Below are 24877 nucleotides of genomic sequence, written 5' to 3' on the forward strand. Positions count from 1 at the left end.
TGTAAATCTCTATTGAGTAGCGTCTACTGGTGGTTGACAACTCCTTCTCTTGGTTGACAACCTGGGTTCTTATCACAACCATTACTACTCAAGAGATTTTTACGTGGCGCTGTAAACCACAAACCTCACCTAATTATTTCCACCATGCAAAATTTCAAATCTTACTTATAAATAGTGAAGTCTATCCATCAGTTAATTTGCATAAAAAGCTTTAAAGGACCTGAAACTTTTGGAAATGTAACTTTTCTCATTTGCTGTGGTGCCCTTTGCAAAGTTCCAATACAAATGTACATGTTTTCCATAGAAGTGCCCTATACCAGAGGAAAATTGCCTTGCCCCTTCAAGAGTGTAGTTCGGCCTGAGGGTGTGACCCTGTGTGACCTTGAGGCAAAAAGCCCCTGGTGACAGTTAATTTGGGTTGACAGTCCCAATCGGTTAAGTGTAGCCCTCACCGTGAACCCACACCCAACCATGTGACGTTAGGTAATTATCATTAAAATCAAATTTAAAACAACATCAGTTCAAAATTTATTTGAAGAAAAAAAAAATACTTTGAGTAACCATCGTAACAAAAGATAAAACAGTCACCATGGCTTCTAGTGGCAAAAAAAAACTTGAAACGTAAAAACAAAGCTGCACCTTCCCTGTAATTTACACTAAGCAAATAAAGTGCCATGTCATAACAGGAAGGAGGGCCACAATATTTAATTCAGTAAAGATGTTTAATTTTTGTGTTATCTAGTTTTATTATAGAAACTGAAAGCTGACAAACAATGATCGGAAATGGCTCTAAATGGAAGTAGTGTTTTTGAATATCAAGGAGTGCTGATTGTCAACCCAGTGGTGTATTATCATAGGGAAGCGTACAAAAGCAGTAGTTGGCTTACATGTTAATTACACTCAATATTATCTTTGAAATTTGTGTACGTTTTATTGTTGAATTATGTGGCATCAATCTTAATTATGCTCATTGATGTTTGTTTGTATGTTTGTTTGTTTGTTTGTTTGTTTGTTTGTTTGTTTGTTTCAACTATGTGTTTTAGTGTCATTGACAAATAAATGTGCAATGAATTGAAATGAATTTAATTTACTTGAATTTAATTTCATTGAATTGAATTGAATTGAACCATGTCATGTTCTTTTCCACAGAATACCTTGCTTGCCCATTACCCCCCTGGAAGTGTAACTTTCAAATATCCTAACATATTGAAAATTTAAATTTAGTTGTGTGGTTGCTTAGAGCAAGCACCTGGTCCCATGTTACTCTTCCTTGATATTGTGATATGTCTATCACTGTATGTATATTTAGGGTGACCATGGTAAAACATGATTCTTTTGAAGTCGGAATTGCATAAAAATACTTGCATTTTGACATGCACGTATTAAAGATACTGGACACTATTGGTAATTGTCAAAGACAAGTCTTCTCACTTGGTGTATCTCAACATAAGCATACAATTACAAACCTGTGAAAATTTGAGCTCAATTGGTCATCGAAGTTGCAAGATGACAATGAAAGATTTGGTTAGTCAGTCATTGTTTGTTTTTTTAGCAACTTTTTACCACAAGATTATATTGTTCAGAATTTGTTGTTGTTTTTAATGCAGTATGTCTAAATTTGCACTTGATGTATTGTTTGAAAAGTTGTTTAAGATGATTGGTTATGTAAACAATTCCTCAAAGAGGTTGATTTTAGAGAAAAAGTTATTGTTTGAGGGTTTAAACCGAAGTTTGTCTTCCCCCAAAAATGACATCAAGTTTACGTCAAGTCTTTTAGTTTTTTAATGCAAGGTGTAGGACCTCTACAGATTTGTGCTAGGTGTCATGTTGTTTTTCTCTAATTGTTTTTTTGTTTTTTTATCAAAGTGGTTGTTTTTGCAGAAAAAAACAAAGTTTGTCTACCCCCAAAATGACATCAAGTTTAAGATGATACAGGTGTTCCCCCAGCCTGCAAATGATTATATTATTATGCTACATCATTTAGGGAGTTCCCAAAATAACCTGCTTACTGGTATAAAGGAAGGAAATGCCTGGACAAGAATCAAAGGAAATTGACATTGTGTCAGTGTTAAAAAAAAAGATTTGAAAAGAAGAAGTTTAGAAGCCACACACTAAGAGGAAATGTCATGTCCGGGGTCAACCGAGTTATCTTTTTTGATGTGACCTTTAATCGACTTATTCTGAACTCAATGGGTGTATACCCATAGCCATGTTGATGTAACATGTATGGGGGTATGTATACTGAGCAATATTGACCTAAAAATCCAGTCAGAGCTGGACTAGAGTCCATTTTGGTAGCTCATAGTGTTCTTTCATTATTTGGCAGATTTCTTAATTTTGGATAAATCTGTTAAACATTGCCCTGATGATAAGGTTTTCCCAGACACAAAACTTCAAGAAGAACCTGCTTATTGTTACTAGCCAGAAAATTCATTTAAATTTATATTTCTTTGAAATCATGTTTGTGTTGTTTTCCCCTCATCTGTAGTAAGGTGTCATACTTTTAGTGTTAAGTAAAATAATATTACTTTTATCTACCAACAAAGTTTTGATCCTTTTTCTCAAATCTTGTCAACTTGTGCCATAAATAGTTCTCGTTGAAACTGGATGCTGATTACTCAACAGAGTTATGCTCACATTTCCAGAAAAACCATAACGAAAGAACAGTTCTCGAACAATGATGGTAATTAAGCAATGCTTGTTTCGCTACAAATTAATGTTGGCGCTAAAATATCAGCCTCATATTAATTCACTCTGCTTCCTGTTTCGGTTTCACTTTAGCGTTGCCTCGCTAATGACGTCCCAGTTTCTATGGTAACACATCATTATCCATGGTCCTGGGGTGGACGGTGGGGCAGGGTTCTCCACCTTTGGGTCATTTCACCATGAAACCAAACAGTGCAGGGACCATGTGTTTGGATTAGTCTCCCCTTGATTGTCTGTAGCTATTAATCATTCCATGTCTTTACTGATTGTATGGTTTGATCATGAAGTATGAAGACATTGATACAAAACTTTCTGTCCATTTCTTATCAGGGGGTTTGGGGGGGGGGGGTTCTCAAATTAATCAGATGATGCTGCTTTAGTACCAATTACTAATATCAATATTTACTTCTCCAAAATTACTTCCTTTCCCTAATATATTTTCACTGGCTTGCTAAAGATTAGATGTAATAGAAACGATATTAATAATTTGTCATAGTTTTTAAAATCCAAAATATTTTTTACTGGTATAAAGTTGTTTATATATTTACTGCTATCATAATTAATATGACCTAACTTGATCGAACCTTGATACGGGTGCACAATTTTCACAACACACAACATAGAGGAAGGACAGAGACAACAGGTACAAAGTGGGCATACTACAGTCTGCTTTTCAATAGCACTCCCAGGTGGAAATTCCAGTTGAACCTAGTTAAACTGGGTTTAACTGGAACTAGTTAAAACCATTTGTAAAACTAGTTAAACACAGTTAAAACCAGTTGGTTTAATATGGAAAATGGACAGAGACCAACTGGTTTATAATTTCAACCTAGTTGAACACAATTAAACCTAGTCCAAACCAGTTTGTTAATATGGAAAATGGACGAGTTTGATCACTATCCAGTTGAACCAGTTGAACCAGTTGAACCAGTTGACCCCAGTTAACTAGGTTCAATTGGAATTTTGACCTGGCCTAGGTTAACACATGTTCCAAGTGGGTATTTTTAAGTTTCATAGAGATTAATTTCAAGTGTTGGTAAATGGCACGTCTATAAGGCTGATGTTATTGTTTTGATTTTGGTTTGTTTTGATTTTTAAAATTTTTTCAAGGCATATCAGGTGGTTTATTGTAGCTTACCATTGTTATGACAGGTAAATTAATGGGTAATTCTTAACGAGCCACAGGGCACTTCCACACATGAGAGGCTGAATGTGTGTGTGGCATGCTCCATGGAAACTTTTAGGAAGTCCCTTCAAGGGTTTACCCCTCCATCCTTTCTCGCAAAATGTCTTCAAAAATGAAAACATTGGTGGGGAAAGTTGTTCAGTTTGTTGTGAGGGAGGTCAATGAACTGGAGGTTAGTGAACTGGGGTTAGATTAGTAGATCATTACAGGTTGTCAATGTGTAAAGTGGAAATAATAATAGAGGGGAATTGACTGTCAAAAGCTACTTTGGTCCACTTAGAGAGGCCATTTTACGCCAATGGTGATTAACATTAAAGCATTAAATGTTCATGTTGACCCAAAACCAGTTCATTTAGAAAGTATGCTGTTTTTACACAAATGCTTTTGAGGTTTTGGTTTGTGAGAAAATTGAAATGTGGAAAACAAAATGAAAATAGAGAAAGTTTATGCACATCGCTAAGGTACCCAAAAGTTTTGATTTAAAGGCGTATGGGCTAATGATGTTATATTGTGAAGTGTAATCTGATGAGTAGAGTTTCAAGCTATCTTCAATTTTGGGTTAAAGCTCTATGAAAACTATACCCAGGTTTGATGTCTTGCCGTCATTTTATCATCTTTGTTTGGGCTGCATTATCCAGTGTAGGATGTATTCCCGTTGATCCCTTTTCGTTCTAATTTGCCTGTTTGTCCCTGTGTCTTGATGATCTTTTGCATTTTGTTCCTGTGAGTCAACTATATGTATTGACCAAGAGGTGCGATCTGTACTCGACCCTGAAAAAAACTTTGTCAATGAAAAAAAACACCTGCTCTTGCCATAGCCTCTGTTGCCCGGCGCCCCTGGTCTTGGCCTTGGTGCCCCTTTAAAAGTTTCCTGTTGAGATTTTTAATGTTAGTGCACTTTCAATGTTGAAGTTCCTGGCCTGATACACCTCTTCTCTATACACCTGTTGCATACCGCTTCTGTATCCCAAATATGTATGCTCTTCTCCTATCTTCTTTATATTGACTTTCTAATATTATAATGAATAGGGTAGGTGGCCTTAGCTTTCGATCCAAACCGGACCTTCTTCAGAGGCATAAACAAGTACAAACAAACACATTTCCATTTATAGAAAAAAGAAGGGCAAGGAATTTGGGGAAGGGTCCCCCCAAAAAACAGGACAATTATAGCCAAACAAAGTTTCTATTTTAGAAATAATTGGTGGCTGTGAACCAATAGGAGTGAAGTGGTGAGGACACGCTTTCTAACATTTTTAAATATTGCTTTATATACCGTTATAAAAGGATTTCCCCCTAGCAAATAAACAGCCAAAACCACTCATGCTAAAAATAGAAGCTTTGTACCCTGATCTTATTCAACTGTCAACTTTCACTAACTACGCGCTCATACTTTTCAAAGCTTTATGTTTACTCCCTTGTACTGTCTGCGGTTTTTTAGATCATGCCTCTCTACCCAATAGAGTTCCATGTGAGTGATTCGAACTTTGGTTCCCCTTAAAGACCTTTTACAGATGTCTTTTTCTTAGACAATCTGCAGAAAGAAACAGTGGTTTTCACTGTTAAATGAAAGGGCAAGGACTTTGTGTTTTGGGGCCTTGGTGTAGTGTGCCCCAATTGTACAAGTCTATTTTCCCATCTTCAAGGATCTTCCTAAGAACTTATGTTTTCCAAACAGGTGGTTATGAGCTATATTGAGCAAGCCCCGTAGATGTCCAATAACAAAAAAAGTGGAGTTGATCAGAAGTAGTAAATATTGTGAAATGTGATGAGTTTGTGTTGTCTGCTAAGAAGTAGGGCACATACCTGTGTATTCAATCCAACAATAGTGACCTCCTAGTTTTAAAAATACTAACTTTCAGGTAAGAGAACATTTAGTTTATTTTTATAATCTAGATTTGTTTTGTTGGTATAAATCTGTGTGCAATGTTGAAAACATTTCAGCAAGTTTGGAACCGTTGTTTTGTCAACGGTTTTCTGTCATGGTGGAATCATTTCCACTTCAGGAACACAGAACCTGGTTAATTTTATAATAGACCGAAGAAAAAAGATAGAGATAGGATACTTTTTGTTTTATAAACAATTCTGAAGGATCTTGAACAAGGAATCTACTACAAATTAATGTTTGTCCAAACAGACAGATTTAAAATTAGGCCAGCTCATGGCTCATATAGGAAACTCTTCTTAAACAATATCAGTAAGAGTCAACTATAAATGATAAATCAATATCAGTGTTTTGTATTATACTTTACACATGCCTCACACCTACCTCTAACAGTAAATACTTTATCAATGGTCTATTTTTCTTCATCTTCTCATTATTTGTTTTGTAAATAATTTTCCAAACCTTAGTCTAAGCACTGTGGGTGGGTTCTCTTACCTTCAGGTCAGTCTCCTATGTAATCTGACCCTCCATTTGTACTTGATCTTGTTGTCCTAACCTTGCGCCTTTATCCAGGGCAGTCAATACCCACTTGGGCAAAACCGCAAGAAGTAGTGGACTGACCTTAAGACTGTTTTATTATGTTTGGGTATTTCCCGGTAATCAATGGATTTTGAGTCAATCTACTATCGGGGATCATATACTACAGTGGAAATGAATGAACAAATAATATTTGTTGCAAAGTGTTATTTCACAATTATGTCACTGGTTTTTTTTAAGGCAATGGACACCTTTGATATTATTGTCAAAGATCATATATTAAAACATGGTGTAGCCCAATATTATGCTTAAAATAACAAATCTGTGAAAACTTTTACTCAATTGGTATTTCCTGGTAATCAATGGGTTTTGAGTCAACCGTGCACTACAGTGACTAATAAAATGATATTCCTGCAAGGTGTTGTCCACAATTCTTTCACTGTTTGTTTAATTGTTATTTTGTAATTAAGTATGAACTCATAGAAACGCTTTGTCTGGAAGAAAGATCAGTTTTGGCCTGTATAAAAGAGATTTTCTTCTGTTAAGAAACAGTTGTCGTTGATGCCGTTGCTTTATATGCTTTATAAATGTTGGTTATTGGTTGTTATTATTATTGTGTGAAATGAATTATCACCTGGTTATTTTATTTCCTTACAACAATCAACTTGATTTAATTTTTCCATTTCTACAGAAAAAAGGTCTGCTTTTGTTTCTGGTAAAGTATGGTTGGGATAGAAACAATTTGATCAAAGGTGTTTGAATTGCTTTGTGCTCATTCCAGCAAATTGAAATAACTTCTTCTGTAGGAAACAATTGTTGAACTTGTGTAAAATGAATCATCAGCTAGTGATTTATTTCATTACAAGAATCAACTTGACTTCATTTTTCAATTTCTGCAGAAAAAGGCTGGCACAAGTTTCACTGATTTTGTTTCTGACAAAGTATGAATGGGATAGAAACAATTTTGATCAAAGGCGTTTGATTCGCTTTGTGTTCTTTCCGGCAGATTAGGTTTTGTACTCTGGGAGCGGAAGTAGCTATAGAATTTGAACTGATGAACAATTCCTGCTGAAATACCATTGTGTTTCATGGTCAAGTTCATCTTTCCAAGTATTCAGTATAGTTTCTGTTAGCATTGTTCTACTTGCAGACCCTGCTTTGGTAGTAACTTATATAGCGGATGTGACACTCATAATTAAATTGATATCAAGTTTGTCTTTTTTTTTCATTCATTCATTCATTATTGGTTTATTATTTTAAAAACAAATTCCTATGGCGACCAGAGGTCGAAATACAGGAAAATATACAGAGATTAAAAAATAAGAAAAAATAACACTATTTCACATTATTTAAGAAATAATTGATTAAGGAGAGACAAATATTTACAATGTATAAAATAAATTGTTCTGAAAGTTGCGGGGAAAAAAAACCTGGATAAAAAATATCGTTGGCACAGTCAAAGGGCGCATAAAAAGCTGCATTCTACACACCTCAAAGTCAAAGTCTTAAGTCAACCATACTAATATCAGTCACTTCATTGGACAAACAGAAAAAAAGACTGACAATTTAAATTGATTTATATTGCTACCTTGTGGTGGAACTCATCTCAAAAGACTTGTTGAACAAAAATGGCATCACTGTGACAGTTTTACTTTCAGAAATGTATTATCACTTTCTTTTTAAGTTAAACCATCTCATTGGACAGTAAATGGGGGAGATTTCTGTGGAGGGTGGGGGATAATCAGCCCCGTGTGATTTTGTGCGGAGAGTTAGTTTTTTAGAAAGGTTTTTGTATGGAGGTGGGGTTGGGGGCCTCATACTCGCCCCTGTTTGTCCCAGAGGAATTCTCTTTTGTTAAACAAGTCATAGGTTTCCATAGTTTTCAGTATGGGGTGAGGTTTTTTCCCCCAGCTGTTGAGCAAGCCCTGGATGCCAAGCTCAAAGGTGGTTGACCACACCGTTCCAATTGCGGTTCGAGGTGTTGGAAACTTTGTAAAGAAGCTTCCGGAAGAAGGTTTGAATCGGATGCTGAAGACAGATGGAGTAGAAACACTCGCACGGAGTCAGACATCTAGGCCATGGGGAGGAGGAAAGGGCGGTTGGAGGCGGTTGGCTCCGCTCATACGCAAGTGATCCGTGTTATGGAAAGTAAAAGAAAAAAACACAGATTGGTTGTTTCTGATGCCCTACAGCTGATTGCCAACTACTGTACATTTTGGCCAATTGGACCACACTGATTGTGGTAACGTGGTGCTATGGAAATGCAGTGAAGTGGACAACCGGTCAATGTGATGAGAATCAGCTTATTGCTTAAGAAAATGAAACACTGGCACCAGCTATAGATTTGTATGGCACAGGACGTAAATCCATTGGGCGATAAGAATGGACTTGTGGGGCTGGGGCTGCTCTCCTTAAGTTCATTCACCCTTAATGTGGAACAATCACACCATCTCAAATTAGATCACTTAACACTGTTTCATCATTCAAAATAACTTCAAAACTCAACTTTTTCCAGTTGCTCTTTAAAGAAACTGGACACTAGTGTTAATTGTCAAAGACCAGTCTTCTCACTTGGTGTATCTCAACATATGCATAAAATAACAAACCTGTGAAAATTTGAGCTCAATCGGTCGTCCAAGTTCAATGCGAGTAATTATTGAAAGAAAAAACACACATTGGTCACACGAAGTTGTGTGCTTTCAGATGCTAGATTTTGAGACCTCAAATTCTAAATCTGAGGTCTCGAAATCAAATTCGTGGAAAATTACTTCTTTCTCGAAAACTAAGTCACTTCAGAGGGAGCTGTTTCTCACAATGTTTTATATTATCAACCTCTCCCCATTACTCGCAATCAAGAAAGGTTTTATGATAATAATTATTTTGAGTAATAACCAATAGTGTCCACTGCCTCATTGCCTTTTGTTGCTGAGCACTATGTCGCTAGATGGAATTGCACTATACATGTCCCGTTACTATTATTTTTTCTTCTTAATGTTACCTTGTACTTTCTGCCATCAGAAATTATTCCAAGTACGAACACCACCCCAAAACTTCATAGTTCATGCTTCTGGCCATCCTTCTCCTAGCCCCTCCCCCCTCCCCCTCCTTTCTTCCTGGCCCCTGTACCAAGCCCACTTCTTCCTTCCTCAACCCGAGTCATCTTTGAGTGAGACCTTTTTTACAATTGACCCAGTCAGGTTTCCTTGCGTTTTCTAATGTATTTCACAACCGCAAATGTTCAAAAGCAGGAACCCGGGGGCAAGGGGAAGTAGCTGCCCACCCCTGCCCAGAACCCTTCTCTTGACCCTAAACACACCCCCCCCCCATAAAAAAACATTGATAATATTAATTAGATAAAATTATATATACAGAAATCTTTAGAGTAATGATAAAGAAATGAGATAAATAAATTATACAAATGAATGGTTCGTTACCATCAGAAGCCCCCCCCTTGTATTAAGTCTTGCCTCCTCCCCCACCAAACAAAGTGAAAATTTCAAGTTAAGCCATATGCTTTACAAAAGGGCAACATTTCATATGGTTAGGAACCTAAAACGTTGCTTTACAATCATTATTAAAATACATTGAATTTGATGTATGTTACAGTCCCCTGCTAATTTTCACTTCAGTCAATAAAATCATTTTATGATTAATTTTGTCCCATTGTACGGATTTCTCCAAACTTTCAGAAAACTTGTTAGGGCCTACTGTTTAAATCATTTTCTGAGTCCTCTAATAATGTGAAAACAGTACATTATGATATACTTTTGACAATTTGAAGGTAAAACAACCTTCTTTTTTTTTTTAAATGGCTACTGTAATCATTTTCTGAATCTCTAAAAATGTGAAAACAGTACTTCATGATGAACTGTTGTAAAGTTGGAGGTAAAAACAACTTTTTAGCTCTTTATTGAAAAAAAAAACCCACAAGGACAGTGAAATGGAAGTGACTATGGGTCATTGCCCACTCTGTGGATGTCGAATCTCGTTGAAAATCAGCCATGTTTAGGTTCATTCATTTACACCGTGCCACTAAGGGGTCATTCACCAAAGAGTCGCAACGATGCATTTCAACTTTGGTTATGGGGAGGCAATCACCATTTACCTCCCAGTAAAGAGAAATCCAGTTCTTGGCATTATAATGCCCGGTGGCCAGGTCTAGGCCCTCATTTCAGTTCCATTCTTCTCCAAATAAACCAAACTCTTCAGCGATCAAATTTGTTTTCTTTGATGGGGATCATTTCTTTACCCGCCAGGGATAAATGTTGAATCGGGGAGGACAACTTGTTTAGTACTAACAACTCTCTAGGTGTTGAACCATAGGGGTACAAAAGGTACCACGGGAGACCCCTTACCTGCTCGATCAACACCTATGATTTGCATAACAACACCCATTGGTCCCTTGCCACCTCTCAAGGATGGGGGTCATTAATATTGCGACCCTTGGTCAAATCAAGCTATCCCCCTTGGGCTATCCAGATTGTGGATGTAGCGTCTGAGGAGAGTTCGCTTCAAGTTTCCTTTTCTTACACTTTTTCTTAAGAAGGGAAAGCCTTGAAGAATGCGCGTGCCCTTTTTAAGGTAGTTGTCATTGAGTTCAACACCTGTGTCAGCCCACGTTTGTATCCATTCAGAAAAAAACTTCGTCACAGGATGAGTTAATGGCCTCAAGTTCTTCAATCACCACACTTCTCCACATTCACTGGATTGTACATGAACTTCACTAATATAACCCCTACTCCTAAAACTATGAGGATGGATAGCGGAACGAAACATAGTTCTAGGAGTAGGCAGATAATCCCTACCCATGGAGGTAGAATTTCTACCTCAATGCCCTACCTATCCCCAGTCCCCTTTACTTTGAGTCTTGGAAACAGTGGGTGTATTTCTTATGTCAGGATAAAGCGGATTTGTATTCATTTTGGTTTTTACCCTTACACCGATGTGTATTAGCACTGTAGTCTCGGTATTTTCCCAAGTTCTGGAGAAAAAAATCACAGACATGTTACTCGGGTATTTAAAACTCAAAATGAATATTCTTTATCCTCGATGCGAATTGATCATCTATTAAAAGTCACGATTGTTTGATTGAAGTTCAAACTTAATCGCCAATTCCAAACTTTATCATCAATTCCCTATATCAATAATTTCATCTAAGGCTTGCCCGTTTGTTTTCTTCATTATTTGAACACGGGGGAATATGTGAAGCACAGCTTGGTGAAGTGTACTATCCTTCAGACCAGCAGGGAGTAAGGTAACACCTGTTAAATCATTGTTAATGGACTGTCCGTTGTGGAGTGAAAAAGATTTCAAGCTTAGAAAAGAAAAAAAAGGGTTTCTTTTTCCTAACAACCGTTGGAACGCACAGCCATACAAACACCAGGTATTTATATCCCTCTTTTCAATAACCAAACAAGAATAACACTGAGCAGTGATGTAGTTCGCCAATCAGCAGAGTCGGTAACTTTGGAATGCAATTGGCTGCTTGAAATAAACAACTTTTCAAAAAGAAATTCCAACACAATTGCTGCGGTGTATTGAATGTGGAAGGAAATTGTGATGTAAAAACTGACAATACCAACACCTTTTTTTACCATTGCTTTTCTCTCTCTTTTTTTTTTTTGCCGGTCAAGAGCTAATAGGCATATTGCTTGTGCAGGAGATGAATCGTAAAGTCTTTATACTGGGCGCATGGAGCGTAGAGGCAGGTGGGATTTACACGGTCTCTCAAACTCACAAAATGTGTGCCAATTTCAAAAGAAATAAACACCTTTTTTTATTCTGATGCCGTCAAATATAAATCATATTTTGCTGTAACAAAGCACATGATCAACTATGACCATTTTTTTCTATCTTGGGAAATTTGTTGTAGCCCATCCGAAAAGTGTAAACTTTCTCGATCTTGAACATGGTTATAAGTAGAGGAAGTGTTAGATTTAAAGTTGTACTAAAAATCCACAGATTGAGGAGGCTTCTACTGCAAAGTTTGTACTTTTGTAGGATTTGGTTACTTTCATGGACTCTATAACTGTAATCCACGCCTCTTTGAGTATATTAGTTCATTGCCCTCTGATCGTTAAAAAGTTCTCCTAATCTATTTGTCGCCATGCTCCATTTCCACCTCATTCATATCACAACTGTGTATGGAATTCATTATTCAAGACCCAATCCCCCTGTCAGTTAATCCAGACATGAATATTGTCCATTCTGGTTAAGCTCCAATCAAAGTTTGTCAACAGATGGTGTGTAATTCTCTCTGTTAAAAACAAACTTTTCTTTTGGTATGAGAAAAGTGGGTTTTTTTGTTGTTGTTGTTTTTTTTGGGGGGGGAAGCTGCCGCTTTCTGTTCAGTGATAGATAGTTGGAAGCAAACTTACAAAGTTTTAAAAAAAAGCTTAATTCAGGCCTGATTCATGAGGGCAACAAAAGTCGATTGATTGCCTCCATGCCCCCTGGTCAATGCCTCGCAATTCCCTTGAAATGCTCCTGAAGAAGTTTACTTTTCCTCATAGGGTGCCCTTTACCAAGGAGAAAATGCCTTGGTGCCTTTGCTTTGGTGCCCTTGCCCTGGTGCCCTTGCTTTTTAAAATATGAAGCAAAAACATAAAATAAAATAGTGCCAAAGGGGTGATCTGCTCAATAGAAATGTGCATTACTTTGCATCAACCTGTTGTTTAGCTTGACAGCACTACATCTATGTTATCATCTTCATCATTGTGTTCATGAATATGTCATCATTAGCAGCAAAAGCAGCAGTAACATTAACAGCCACAGCAAAAGTAACAGCTGTAGGAACAGCAACAGCAGCAGCAGCATGAGTAACAGCAGCAGCAGTTGCATCATGAGTAACAGCAGCAGCATGAGTAACATCAGCAGCATGAGTAACAGCAGCAGCATGAGTAACAGCAGCAGCATGAGTAACAGCAGCAGCATGAGTAACAGCAGCAGTAACAGCAGCAACAGCAAAAGCAGCAGTAACAGCCACAGCCACAGCAAAAGTAACAGCAGCAGCAGTTGCAGCAGCAGCATGAGTGACAGCAGCAGCAGTAATAGCGGCGCCAGCATCCCCAAAAAGCAACAGCGTGCCTAAAAGCTGCTCTTTAAAAACCAAGCGTGTCTATTATCCTTCCCTGGCGCACACACTTTTTTTCCCCCAAAAAATTGTTCTCTCCCTTCGTCCATTCACTTTTTAAAGGGACTGAGTTATACAAAAGGCGAGCAAAACTGACAATAGGGGACTTTTCTTTTGGTAGCTGTGCTCCTACCTTGCTGTACGGTTTATGAGCAAACACAACACGCTAATATCCGTGTTTGCGGTTAGGCAAATAACTATATATTATGATTTTTCATATCATGTCAGCATGACTGGCTTGCTAGTTCATTCATCCTTCCATAAAAGCAATAGTTCTGATTCATTTCTTTTCTCCAACCGAGGAAGCGGACCATTTCTTTTCACGAGGGTTTGTTTGGAGGTTTTTTTTTCTTCTGCTTTCTTTTTTAGAATATACATCCAGAGGCACAAATGAAATGGGTACAAATATGATCAGCATTCATCCGCGCCAACAGAGCTTGAAGCGTGATAGTAAATATAATTCTGAAGATGAAAAGACCGTAGTTAACCAAACATGGGTTGATAGGATCGAGACAAGCTGCACGGAGTCCTTTCTGCATGAGTGCCTCATTCAATGGGGAATATTATATCGTGTGTATTGGAATGCCGTGAGAAATGAAAGTAATGGCAACTGCATGCTATGGCAGCGGCGGTACCTCTAATGACATATTATTTGAATAAACAAATTCATTTTTTTAAAGTAAATTCAACTTATTAAAGGGGGGTGAAAGTAAAAATGCATTTCCAGTTTGCCTCTCAATCTGTTTTGGATGTCTTTGTTGACGTATGTCTATGGTAAGCTTGACCAGACTGTTTAATGAGCTTTTCTAAACTTTAAGATTTTTTTTACAATCTATCGTAGGAAGAGAGTTCAACCCTCCTATCCATTTACGACTTCAGAATTAAAGCAACAGGGGTCAATTTCACAAAGAGTTAGGACTAGTCCTAACTTAGGACTAGTCGTAGGAGATATACAAATTGCATGGTTAGTCCTAAGTTAGGACGAGTAACTGGTCCTAACTCAAGATAAGACTGGTCCTAACTCTTTGTGAAATCCACCCCAGGACAAGGCAGAGAGTGTATAGTCCCACCATAAGTCTGTTGTGAATAAAAGGCAGATCAAACTTGAAGTTTACCCACCCATGATTAGTCCGATCATCGTGCGATAGGGTAACACGCTAATGGGACTGTATCTAGTGTTCATTGCAGTTTTTTGTGAACTTCCCCTTTCACCTGTATGTCATCTGTCCACCAGTGCTGGTGCAAAGTTCCAAACTCCATTTTGAATGAACACCTCTGTCATCGCTGAAAAACATGCAAAAACATCATGCAGACCTCCCTACCTCCAACCCCCCCCCCCCCCCCACCTTTTGTGTTTTCTTGTCTGGTTAATTATCATTCACCTGTAGTCATCAATCAAAACCTTAGGTTAAAAAAAAGATTCTTAACTTGGTTAGAATTTAGAAAATCTAATCAGTCATTGGCTAATGAGTCGTGTTGATTTCGTAGGCACTGACCTGACCCTGTGTTTGATAACTTGTTCAAGTCCTTAACCACAAAGTCCCTGCCCAAAGTCCAGCCTTGTATTGTTAATGCTTTTTTGACTTTTCCATTGTCAGACTTGTGGTGAACTTCACTATTGACATTGATATGTAGTGCATTATCACCATCTCTCTACCCATTAGTAAGAAACTAAAAAGATGAAGTGACTGAAAAATTCTGAACAACCTTTGTTTGATTAGTCCAGGTAGGGTTCCCCCTGTCTGGCCTGAACTTTTGTGGCTGGAGTCTAGCCAGGTCACCCGAATCACCAAGTGGACATGTCGGTAACAATGGCCATTCTTTGACCATCATTGTCTGCGCCGTTTTTCTGGGAAGTTCAATGGGCGGGTGTGTTTGCTCAAGATCCAGTTGACCACAGTTTTGTTGGCTCAGTCCTACTGTGGAATTTCTCACCCACAGATGCAATACTGGGCCAATTGTCCACTTATTGATTCAACATAATGGTGTGTACTTTACTTGTTGGGTATCGAAGTTCACACTTTTTTCAGGCCATGCTTTTTTGGGGGCGAAACAGTTTTAACTGAGAAAAGTTTGAGGATATGCTCCTGTGCACAACATTGTCTGGGTAAAGCCCATTTTTTGAACCAGTCTTTATTTATGATTAAGCATCCCTCATTATATAACGCCCAAGGTAGTCACAGAAGTGTGTCACTCACAATGGGGTCTTCCAACATAACTTGACAGAAGTAGGCGCATTTTCAAAAAATTATTTCAGTCCTATTTAAAATAGGACTGAAAGAATTTTGTGAACCTCCCCAACCAACCTAGGTACCGAACAAGAGGAGGGGAAGAGGTGAAAATAAACCGTGTTAGGACTGTATCGCATAAATAAGGCCTGTTTTTTATCCTCGTTACTAACCATGTGGTGAATTACACTCATTGCTAGAATTCACAAACTTTAAGCCAACTAGGCCTACATAGGTGATATATTTAAGGTGAAGCCATATATCATGCCACCAGCTTGTTATCGATGTAATCAATAGTTATGATAAATAAGTCTATTCATTCATACAAAAGCCCATCAAAAAAAAAGGCTCACAATCTTCTCATCTGTGTGATGGAACAGACCTCCATGGATGGATCAAATTTAATTAGTGTTCGCTCATCAAGACCACTGACCGATTGAAGACTTGCATCTGAAACCCCATAGAGAAAGGACCACGGAGCAAAACCCAACCTAATTGAGACTCTATCCTGTCACAAGAGTACTTTATAAATGGGGATCTTTGATCATTAGTGTAGAATTAAAGATTAGCCACTGTGAGATAGCTCTAATCCTTCTTTCGTGCTGTACAATGATACCCCTATAGATGATGTGACCTATGTTAACATTCAAACCGCCCTCTGTTGAAAAAACACTTTTTTAGCTGACTAAAGGTTCTTACCCCTAGCATGCTGAACTAAAGGTTCTTACCCCTAGCATGCTGAACTAAAGTTTCTTACCCCTAGCATGCTGATCGAGGTTCTTACCCCTAGCATACTGAACTAAAGGTTCTTACCCCTGGCATGCTGAACTAAAGGTTCTTACCCCTAGCCTGCTGAACTAAAGGTTCTTACCCCTGGCATGCTGAACTAAAGGTTCTTACCCCTAGCATGCTGAACTAGAGGTTCTTACCCCTAGCATGCTGAACTAAAGGTTCTTACCCCTAGCATGCTGAACTAAAGGTTCTTACCCCTAGCCTGCTGAACTAAAGGTTCTTACCCCTGGCATGCTGAACTAAAGGTTCTTACCCCTAGCATACTGAACTAAAGGTTCTTACCCCTAGCCTGCTGAACTAAAGGTTCTTACCCCTAGCATGCTGAACTAAAGGTTCTTACCCCTAGCATGCTGAACTAAAGGTTCTTACCCCTAGCATGCTGAACTAAAGGTTCTTACCCCTAGCATGCTGAACTGTAGGTTCTTACCCCTAGCATGCTGAACTAAAGTTTCTTACCCCTAGCATGATGAACTAAAGGTTCTTACCCCTAGCCTGCTGAACTAAAGGTTCTTACCCCTGGCATGCTGAACTAAAGGTTCTTACCCCTAGCATGCTGAACTAAAGGTTCTTACCCCTAGCATGCTGAACTAAAGGTTCTTACCCCTAGCATGCTGAACTAAAGGTTCTTACCCCTAGCATGCTGAACTGTAGGTTCTTACCCCTAGCATGCTGAACTAAAGGTTCTTACCCCTAGCATACTGAACTAAAGGTTCTTACCCCTAGCATGCTGAACTAAAGGTTCTTACCCCTAGCATGCTGAACTAAAGGTTCTTACCCCTAACATGCTGAACTAAAGTTTCTGCTATGGTATTGGTTTTCTCATTTCGGAAGGAGAGTTCTAGTTGGCCGAAGGTTCTGCTTTGGTGTTGGTATTCTCAGTTTGAAAGGAGGGTTCTAATTGGGTCAAAGGAGTAGCCTTGAGCAAGATGTCTGATTGACAAGCCCTATGACCCCAACCATCTTATTGGGTCAGCAATTCAACTGGTCATCTTCATACTGCATTGTTTTGTATTTGAGAATTCGTCTATAAAAAAAAGAGAATTTGAGGAACTGTTCACCTTTTTGTATTTACAGTTACTTTGCATTATACTGCAACTATAGCCTATCAGCCTCATGGGTTTAATAAATGTGTCCTGACTGGGACTCAGTCTCTCAAACAGGTCATTGGTCAGTTTCCAATTACAGAAACCTTTCAATCTGGGACTCGCACCTTTAGTAACCTAGTCCAGTGTCATTTTCTAGATGCCAGAGAATCAAAGTGTCCCTTTTTTCCATCTAAATTTGATTACTTGATAAGGCAACAGTATAAGTCAGGATAATTGATTGATTAGGCAGTTTCCTGCTTGGTCCTTGAATTTATTGGTTTGACCATGGTCTCTTTCTTTCTTCTCCAGATACAAATACCTAGCTGTAAGGGGTTTTGAACCAATCTTGGCCGACTACAGATCAGAGCTCAAAGAGTCATCAGAAGAATTGTATATAACAGAAATCTATTAACTCTTCAGAAACAGTAGCCTGAGGTAAGAACTTTTTCTGTGCAACAACAAAATAAACTCATTGTGTGGGTAGGTGTTATTTTTCATGTATGTTTACAACTTTGAGTGTGATTCAATTTCAATGATCTATGATTGAGCGCTTAGCTCAACTGTCCAAAAAGCAAAATACTAATCAAAGTCATGTAAGTAGGATTTGAAACTGTACATGGTGCAAATACGACATGGAAAGATTTGCGGTAACACCATGTAATGACTATCTCTAAATGAGTTGGGGTGGTTCTGAAAAGAACCGTTGGTTTCAACTCAACGTTTAGATCAGTATGCTCTGATCGTTTTCTGGCGAAACCAAAGTCAAGTAAACAATTGTTGCAAAAATACAAACGCATTTTTTTATATAATAATCTTAACGATAACCAATCTCAGGGGATCTAAAAAAAAATATATCAGTACTGATAATTGTTAATGCTATTTATCTTAGTTATTATTTTCAGTGTCAACAAAATCATGCCACACAGTGACATTGTGATTTAGCCTTCGTAATGAGGTACAGTCGAACCTTAATCCTCATTACAGTTTAGTTGATTAAACAAACAACGCCACTTTTTGGTGTGTTTGGGGTGGGGGTGGGGGGTTCAGTGTTCTACCTTCCTGTTAATGGGATGTCAAAAAGTTAGATAACATGGATGAAAGGTAATCAAGTCAACAGTGTGATGGCTGTATGTGGGTTAATGACTTTGTGTCTGGTCATGTAGGCACGTAATCACAGTGAAAATTGTTTGGAGCAATCATACAGACATTTTGATAAAGACCATTTAAAAGTATAGGCTGTCCCACCACCCACTTTAAAAAGTTTTTAATTTGTTGTTATCTTAATTACCTTAAAGTCAGTGGACACTGTTGGTACTTACTCAAAATAGTTATTTGCATAAAACCTTAATTGGTAACAAGTAATGGGGAGAGGTTGATGGTATAAAACAATGTGAGAAACGGCTCCCACTGAAGTACAAAGTTTTCGAAAAAGAAGTAATTTTCCACAAATTTGATTTTGAGACCTCAGATTTAGAGTTTGATGTCTCGAAATCAGGCATCTGCCAAGCACGCAACTTCGTGTGACAAGGGTGTTTTTTCTTTCATCATTATCTCGCAACTTCGACGACCGATTGAGCTCAAATTTTCACAGGTTTGTTATTTTATGCATATGTTGAGATACACCTAGTGAGAAGACTGGTCTTAGACAATTACAAAAGTGTCCAATGTTAGTAAACACGTTAAGTGAGAGTTAAATTAGACTTTTTGACTTGTTTTGTGGACCGAACGTGATGATTTGTCTAAGATATCAAAACAAAGGTCAGTCTTTTCCATCCCACTCTTCTATCTTATGAGAGTGAAATTTGCACTCTTTTACATAAAAAGAGTAAAAATTTCTCTCTCTTGTCCAAGTGGTGTCAGTTTCGCTCTGTTGAGAGTGAAAGTCAATCTGTGTCATGGCTCTTTGCAAGCGTAGTATGGCGGACAAAACGAGTAGTTTTTCATTCTTTTACATTAAGAGAGTACCCTGTCATTGCTTTTGTTTTTTACTGTACTTGTTGTTTACGATTTCTACTGAAAGTTGTCAGTAAACAAACACAGTTTTTTTAGTATCAAAAGAGGAACCTCAAATGCATACCACACACATCGTAAAAGAAGCTGATAATCCTTCAACCAATCTAAAAACAAGCCGCTATAATAATAGCCACAAATAGACAATTCGGAAGTATACCACAATCTAGGACAAAATTAGCCTTTTATGGAAAATCTGGAGTTAAATCTGATTCTTGGCAAAGCCCTATTCTATGAAAGTCTTTGTTGTATTAGAGTGCTTTCTTACTATGTGGCTCTTGTGGCTTTGGACTTGAGTTGTGGTTTCTTGTGTGCTTTGCATTATACAAAAGCAACTACTTTGGGAGCAACCACTCCTTCCAATGAAGGAAAGAAAATCTTTTGTATTGACTTGTTTTCGTTGTAATTTTTTGCATGGAGACGCTATTAGAAATAAAGAAAGTCTTGATTTTGTTGTTGGTAGTTTATTGATTTGGGGTCATATACAGTCTTTCCTTTAACGCTGGTGAACTGAGAGGCTTTTTCTACTTTTTTTTGTTGTGGGGGGGGGGTGGGCAATGTTTGTAGACCTAAAGATTGTATTGCTATTTGGGTTGACAAAATAAAGTTATATGTAACTGAGAAAGAAGTTTTACTTTTGTACCAGTAATATGACATTATATTTATTATGAAAGGTGCGTGATATCAAACCTCATAATTGCTGCCAGTTTGAGCACAGAGCTGGAAACAGCAACATTACATATCTGATTCTGCATACTCTTGTTGATCAAATTAAAACTGATAGTTGGCCTAAGTTGGTATTGGTAGTTTTGGAAAGGAAATCACATGCCGTATTAATAACCAAATATGTACAATGATTATTTCACTTTGGAATTAGTTGTCATTTCCTTGCTTTACTTTGGACACAGGTTCAAGTAATTTCATTTCTTGTAGAAATCTGTCAGTGCATCTAAGAATAAATGTATCAGTATGCCATAAGCATACTGACTGACTCGAGTCTAGTGTTTACTTCCAACAATGCATCATATCCCCTTATAACAGCCACCCCGCATTCTCATAATCAGGAATAAAGCTTGACTTATTAAAACCTTATCTTTGACTTATCTTCTTACATTACAGTAAAAACAAAAACAGATCAGGGGTCTTTTGAACAACTTCTCAAGCTTAGCCTATAATTTGAATTCTTAAGTCCATAAGAACAAGTTCAAACTCCCCAGGTCTAAATTCCAGTTGAACCTAGTTAACTGGGGTCAACTGGTCAACTGGATAGTGACCAAACTCGTCCATTTTCCATATTAATAACCAACTGGTTTGGACTAGGTTTAACTGTGTTCAACTAGGTTGAAATTATAAACCAGTTGGTCTCTGTCCATTTTCCATATTAAACCAACTGGTTTTAACTGTGTTTAACTAGTTTATCAACTGGTTTCAACTAGTTCCAGTTAAACCCAGTTTAACTAGGTTCAACTGGAATTTCGACCTGGGTCAAATCTCATCTCAAACAGTGACATACCCTGTTGTTGATATAGTGTAAACTTTGGCAAAAGAAGGCGGTTTACAGAAATATTATTCATAATCATAGAGTAAATCTTATGAAAAATGTATTTTATTTTATTTTATTTGGGGTCCTAAACGTCAACAAGTCATTAAGTCCTAGCTAATTGGATTGCAGATCATTGATACACAGTCTCAAGTGTGGTCATAGGTCCATGTTTAAAGTCTACAATGTCAAGTTCCAAGCTGTAATTTAAGTTTAAATCACTGAGTAAACGTTTGCTAAATCTTTATTCTAAAAAAAAGTACATTAAAGGCAGTGGACACTATTGGTAATTATTAAAAATATTTATTAACATAAATCCTTTCTTGGTAATGAGGAATGGGAAGAGGTTGATAGTATAAAACATTGTGAGAAGAGGCTCCCTCTGAAGTAATGTAGTTTTTGAGAAGAAAGTAATTTTCCACAAATTTGATTTCGAGACCTCATGTTTAGAATTTGAGGTCTCGAAATCAAGCATCTGAAAGCACACAACTTTGTGTGACAAGGGTGTTTTTCTCTTTCATTAATATCCCGCGACTTCGACGACCGATTGAGCTCAAATTTTCTCTGGTTTGTTATTTTATGCATATGTTGAGATACACCAAGAAAGAAGACTAGTCTTTGAAAATTACCAATAGTGTCCAGAGTCTTTAAGCCTGCAAAGGTTTCAGGTTTGTTTACATAATGTAACAACAATAACATAATTTTTTTTTACATTTTGCTGATAGCACAGAAAGGTTCACAACGTGGATCTCAAAGAACAACATTACAACTTCACTAATTGAAAACAATGTAAAATATTTTGACAATCAGAATTTTTGTGTTTTAACAAGTGTTTATGTGCAGAGTTTTTTTCTTTTTGAAAAAAATGCAAAATTGTACTAGTGGGCAGGTAGAGGAAATGTTTTAGGGAGTTGAACCTTTGAAGATACAAGCCTTTAATTTAATTGGGCACACATTTGGGGTACTTCATGAGAAAGATGAATGGATATTTGTCAAGGGAAGCTACTTCTTCAGAACATTTTAGCTTATTTTAGAAAGGGAGAACCAGGTTTTATGACATCCTTTATATATATATATTTGGTTTGCGGTAACACCATGTGTGTATCTACTTGCCAGGTAGAGTTGTTCTTAGGGAACTGTCTTGCTTTATTCTACTGCCGTGGAGTAGATAATCGGAGGTTCGGGGGACTTCTCAGTTCTGAAAAGAACCGTCCTGCTTTATAACTATTACCAGGGCGGATGGTATAGAAATTTGACTGGACTACTACTTTAGCTTATAGGATCGTAATAACTGTACTGCCGCGGAGTCAGTTCGGAATTGGTCTCAACGTTTCGACTAGCTTGCTCTAGTCATCGTCAGGAGACTGTAGATAGACACACATGGTGTTACCGCAAACCAAATATATATTGATACCCCACCATGCAATGCCTCAAATCCTATATCCTTTATATAATTGTCCATTGGAAAAACTTTTGTCGAACAAAACAAGTAATGGCAGCCATTTTAACAACTTTGAAAATTCTTTTATAGACCCTATTCTACTTCTACTTGATATACTTTTTTCGAAGGACAAACTTGCAATGGACCCGTAGCCAAGTATCTTTCTTCCACCATATCCACCCCTCCTAACTTTACAATCCCCTTTAATCTGTCACAATGGCCTTGCCTTGGATTTCATAGAGGGCCCTCATTATGTCAATGGACTCAACTACTTGATGGAATAGGGTAGAACAATCGGGTCAAGGCAGGAGGGTTAATAATAATACTAATGGGGAGTATAGCAAAAAAAAGTGAGTCAGTTGGCCCCTCAAACTTTCTTTCTGGTAAATATGGACCCATGGGTCTGTTAGTCATGTTGTGTATCCTGTTTCCTCTGGATGTTTCTGCACGTATTATTACTACTCTATGCATTTGTGTGTCCGTCCTGACTCACACTCTGCAGTGTAAGCACCGATGGGTGCAAAGACCATTTCCCTGACAGCACGGATCTTTGAAGTTATTCACTGGGTCACATGGCAGTTTACAATAATTATGGTTCCCCCTTCCTTTGGTTGAGTGTTTATTTTGTCTGAGAGGACTGAGTTAAAGATGACTGGTAGGAACTGGGAAAGGAGGATTTGAAAAATTTGATTATTTGGACTGTGATGACTGGGAGGAAATGAAAATAAAACACAGTGTCAGTCCATGGTCAGTCATCTTGGACTTCATGAAGTTAAACAGGATTTTATCAAGAGTGTCCTCCATGTGTCATGGACCCCCTTGCCTTGAACTCCAACCCATGTCTGTAAGGGTCACATCAAATTGAGACTCATTAAAAACAATTATGTCATGTTTCTGATAAGTGGATGCCTCATCTCTTATCCTTCTTGCATAGATCCTATTAATACAATTTGGTTGTGTCTTTAGTCTACTAGGTCAGAACTTTGACATAAAAGTGAAGAAACTACTTGAAAGTATGCTCATGAATTATCTTGTGTCATTGTGGCAATGGTCTTGTGAAGTGAAGTTTGATTAATCCATCATAAGAAGCGTACAATGTATGATTTGGGATCCTGGGAAGCAAACTTGTTAACACACGCAAGTTTTTTTACTCAAAGAGTGTTTACACCCTGTGTTTACATTGACCAGAAGCAATATGTAAAAGATCTTGTTTCTTGTCTGGAAAGTTCCTTTCCTTTTGGATCATGGGTGGCAGTACAGTTCCACTTCTGCTCTAGGCATAAATCTCAAAATGTTCAAACCACACCCAGCGAAAGCACCAAGCTGGCTTTCCACAGGTATCGCAGAACTTTTCAGTTTCTCACAAAATCTACGGGACTTAGCCATGTCAACATGTTCTATTCCCCAATCTATAAATGAATGAATTGGAAATAAATTGCACACACCAGGTGCAGTGCAAAACATTTCCCCCTAGTCACCCTCCCCAGGTATTATAGAACCCAGCATACCTGACATCACCGCTATAATATGTTCCTCTGTTCAATACCTTTCGCTATGCCTGGATGAATTTGCAAATAAGCAAAGCTTGCTGCCCTTCCAATCTTTTGTTGGGCTCGGTGCATGGGACCAAGTTTTTTTTTATGACGATTCAACAACAACAAATTGTCTACGTGCTTTTCTGGATAGAAAGCCAGCGTTTTTCCCCTAAAGTTTTTCTTTTGATGGACTCTCGTCATTTTTTGTTAAGGGGTTGTTTAAATAGGGTTTAAGGGTAGGTGAGGAAGTCTTTAAAAAAGGGGGCTTTGACATTTTTATTAGATGGACAGCAGTGATTATGAAATCACATAATCACTTTATATCCTGTTTTTGGGAGGATGGTTTTTAGGAAGGGTGAAGGAAATTGATCAAATTCAATAGATCAAAATTTTATTTGCTGGTGCCACATCATATGAATTGGACAGAGTTCAAAGATTACAAAATAGTGCAGCTCGTTTTATATGATGTTCCACACCCCTGAGAGAACGCATTAGTTTTACCCCCATCACTTAGGGAAATTCATTGGCTACCGATGAGAGAGCAAATTAATTTTAAGATTGCACTTCTTGTTTTGAAATGCTTGAACAAAACTACTCCTCGATATATTTCCACTTAATAACCGTCACATTACACTCCTCCGCGATTTCTTCAGTTCATCACTCGCTTGAATGTTCCCAGTGCACAAAAAAGTTCTGGGTCAAAAAGCTTTCAGAGAAGCTAGGCCAATGATTTGGAACAATCTTTCTATATACAGTCATAAGGGAATCTTTAACTTCATCTACACTCCATTAAGTTCTAAAGA

At 37.8% G+C, this 24877-nt stretch overlaps 1 protein-coding gene across 4 annotated transcripts in view; it reads left to right on the forward strand.

The window, feature by feature from the left end:
• The window catches only part of LOC139937611 (DNA repair protein RAD51 homolog 2-like), a 289111-nt gene that overhangs the window by 260371 nt on the left and 3863 nt on the right, over positions 1 to 24877 (forward strand). For all 4 annotated transcript variants that reach the window (XM_071932865.1, XM_071932855.1, XM_071932837.1 and 1 more), the window contains one exon: positions 17858 to 17983. The gene's annotated coding sequence lies outside the window, so the exon portion shown is untranslated. The remainder of the gene's footprint in view (positions 1 to 17857; positions 17984 to 24877) is intronic.

This window comes from Asterias amurensis, chromosome 1 (assembly GCF_032118995.1).
Source record: "Asterias amurensis chromosome 1, ASM3211899v1".
In the NCBI taxonomy this organism is placed as follows: domain Eukaryota; kingdom Metazoa; phylum Echinodermata; class Asteroidea; order Forcipulatida; family Asteriidae; genus Asterias; species Asterias amurensis.